Genomic DNA, 4,071 nt, shown 5'->3' with positions numbered 1-4,071 from the left:
GTGATCAATAAAATTAAGTACAATACAATACAAATGGTGGTCAAATGAAAATAAGTACAATACAGATAGTGATCAATAAAATTAAATAAAATTAGTTAAAAAGAAATAGTCCATCGTGGTAACTGTGTTACAATGTCTCAAAATCCCTCCTGGGTATGGTAAAGGAAAGTTACTTAACAAAATATTCCAAAGTCACAATGTTGGGTGAAAGTGAATATGAAAACGTGAAAAATATATCCAAGCTGAATCCAAATCCAAATAAAAAAGAAAAAGAAAAAATGTGGATCCAAATCCAAAGAAAAAAGAAAAAGAAAAAATGTGGAAAATATATCCAACCTGAATCCAAATCCAAATAAAAAAGAAAAAGAAAAAATGTGGGATCCAAATCCAAATAAAAAAGAAAACATTATTTTTATTTTTATTTTTTATTTGGATTTGGATTCAGCTTGGATATATTTTTCACGTTTTCATATTCACTTTCACCCAACATTGTGACTTTGGAATATTTTGTTAATTAACTTTCCTTTACCATACCCAGGAGGGATTTTGAGACATTGTAACACAGTTACCACGATGGACTATTTCTTTTTAACTAATTTTATTTAATTTTATTGATCACTATCTGTATTGTACTTATTTTCATTTGACCACCATTTGTATTGTATTGATTGAATACCTGTCTATTTATTCATCACTGTAGAGTAGCAACTATTTGCTCCATTGCCTTTTACCAACCCCAACACCACCTTTATTGATTTTAACCATCTTGTTTTAATTGTTTATCATGGATCCATGTAATATTGTGTTGAATTAATATATGTTATTAAACTTTCTATTGTACCTAACTAATGTATGTTATAAAACCCACCAATTTTATACTTATTTGTTCTATAATCCCAGTTCACGATTATATTTGTTTTTTATCAGACCTGGCCTTGGATTAGGCGCTCCTATAACCTCATAGTTTATTCTCTTATCCATCCAACTAGGGACCCATTTATTTTAGGAGCTGGAGGTCTAATTTTAATCAAAGCGCTTTCGGATATATCTAATTACTCAATATACAAGTATTCTAGTTGTAGTTGATCATTTAACCAAGCTTGCACACTTTATTCCACTAAAACATCTTCCTACCGCAAAGGAGACAGCTACAGCCTTCCTTACCAATATAGTGAAACTACATGGATTGCCAAATACTATTTTGACTGATCATGGTACCCAATTCACTTCGAACTTCTGGAAAGCTTTGTGTAAAATCCTAAAAATTGATTCACACCTTACAACAAACAATCCCCTCTATTAGCAATGAGGATACTGCAGATAATTCTAAATCTCTTAAAGAATACATCAGAAATGAACTGCAGGAATTTAGGGAAGAATTTAGACAACAGACCCCTATTGGGTCAGAAATATACTTCCCGAATAGACAGTCACCTCATGTTATAAATTCAGGGAACTTCTATACTTAAGAGGAGGGGGAGGACATCTCTAGTACTGAGTCAGAGGACAGAGCCAGCTACCCAAATAGCCCACGTAGTACTAATGTACGTAAGGGGTATCCCCATAGTAAATATAGGGCAGATAGGGGGTGCTCCAGCCCCAAAAATAAGGTCCCTAGGAAAGCCCAAGATACGTCTAATAAGGTATATGACACCCCTAAAATAATTACTTTCTTAAAGGATGCAGTACCTAATTTTTCCAAAAACGGAACCACTTCTATAATTGACCACTTAGAGGCCTTTGAAAATGCTTTATCCATAATGAATGTTAGTAGTGAGCAGTCAAACGTTGAATTTTTGCCCTGGATATTTGAGTGTAAACATCACAAATTCTTTATAAAGAGTAGAGAGAGGGCGCCACAATAGCATGATAATGTCTGGAAATGCAGGTATAGATGAGAGTAAGTAATGTGCTTACCAGATAATATGGCACTGTGCTATGACCAGTGCATGAAAGCTTGCTAGCACTTAACAGTGGCTAGTACACTGTGGAAACCAAGCTCCAAAAGCTCTTTTCCCGATTTCAGCTTGATATAGACCTCCTGGTGACTAGACTTCAATTATTAAAAAGATAAACTTTTGTGTGTTGTTCTATTGGTGTTGGAGTAGCACAACACAGACAACTTCATAAATAAAATAGCTTTATTGTTATGACGCGTTTCTCAACCCCAACTGGGTCGTTTCATCAGATAAAAAGCGAATGCAATCATTTGCATTTGTTAACAATGTATACACATTGTATGTTTCAAAAGGAAGTTGTCATAAGGTGTTTGGTTCAATAGAAATACATTTGTATAGAATCAGCTGTAGAAACCAATTCAGGCTCCCAGCTGTTACAAATTGAAAGTTAAAAAGGTTTTTCAAAGTTAAAAAGAAACTTCTATATGCATAGGAATCTGTGTTCTTGACAATATTTGTTACATTGTAAAAATAAAAAAAGTATAAAAAAAAAAGGTATAATCACACTCTGTACTCACTGAAAAATGACATGCATGTAATTTCACTTAATAATCTATTGTAGTACACTTAGTCTTCTATAAAAAAGATGAAGTTGTGTTTGATTACAAAAGTGAATAAAAAAACAAGTAAATATATATGTGTGAACAAATAATGTGAAAATGTTTCTTTATTTCGAGTATATTATTTATAGATTGTTGCTCAGTAGTTGATTATCTTTGCCCAGGGTTTTATTAATAATGGAATTTCCATTTGATTGATCACTATCTGGATTAAAATTTTATCCTGTTGCTACCTGAGTGATCCGAACTATGGCAATTAAAACTAATTAACTACCCAATGTTGTCCTAAAAATCTATCGGCATTAATATAACTGCTGATCTAGGATTTGACCTGAAAAGTGGAAATCTGATCTGTTTAGTGTCATTTTGTCATAGGTTGCTAAACAGTTGAGCTAAAAAAAATTTGGTGGTTACACTGTTGCCACACTGTTATATATAACATCATAGATGGAAATAATTAGTTTGCTAAATGTTTGCGCATGAAAGACCTATAAAATAAAAATATAGCGGTGAAAAGGACCCTACTCTATAAAGCATCTAATATTGAATTAGTCCCTAAGACGTGTGACTGTATAAAGAAGTTATTTCGCTATCGGAAAAAATAAATAATTTCTGGTTCGTCAAAATAAATATTTTTAATAGTGTGTATGACCAGTGGGCGTTATTAACATCGTTATGAATATAAACTCGGTGTTTGATTATGTAGTGAATGTTTGAACCAGGGTTGATATGTAGTGTATAAGTAATGGAAAAAAAGAATGAGGTATAAGGTATGTTATGTGGTATCGTGACTGTGTTAGTACTAATGAATGATTGTGGTGTATAAATGTTAATAATGAAAAAATGAATTATGTATTAACAATGTAGATAGGAAATGATTTAGCATTGAAAAAATGTAACCATGTTAATGTAAATATTGTGTGTTCCCAAATTTGGATAGGTTGAAATTTTTTTGGATGTGAATATTTGTATTATAAAAACTTATACAGTTTGTCCATAAGAAAAATAATAATATGAAAGATATTCCAAAAAAAATAAAATATAAATATATATATATATATATATATATATATAGAAGGGATCTATCAATTGAAGGCTGCCAAATCCAAGTTGGCATTAAGCCCTCAAGGATGTAGCGTCTTCAATCGATAGATCCAATTAGGGTTGCCAGCTGTCTTCCACAAAAATACCGGACACTCTGACAATGACTGGGCACACCCCCCCAAAAAATTTTTATTATTATTAATCCCACCATCTATAGCTCTTCAAAAGTGAGCAGTCATTCTACACCTTGGCTACCAGTAGCAAATACATAATTTTACCTGTGACTGACATGAACACATGCAAACAGAAATTATTTGACCCCCTACATTGCCCCTCACTTCTAACGGAAATATTTTTCTGTGACCAACTATTGACAGACATAAATGAACTTCTACAGTGATTATTTATACTCACTGTGTAGAATGTTGTGGGGTGAGAGTTCTAGATTCCGAAGGATACCCTTCAGCCTCTCTGGGTCATTTAGAAAGTAAAATAGTTCAATTACATGA

Source organism: Bombina bombina, chromosome 3 (genome assembly GCF_027579735.1).
Source record: "Bombina bombina isolate aBomBom1 chromosome 3, aBomBom1.pri, whole genome shotgun sequence".
In the NCBI taxonomy this organism is placed as follows: domain Eukaryota; kingdom Metazoa; phylum Chordata; class Amphibia; order Anura; family Bombinatoridae; genus Bombina; species Bombina bombina.
This window is presented reverse-complemented; position numbering follows the sequence as displayed.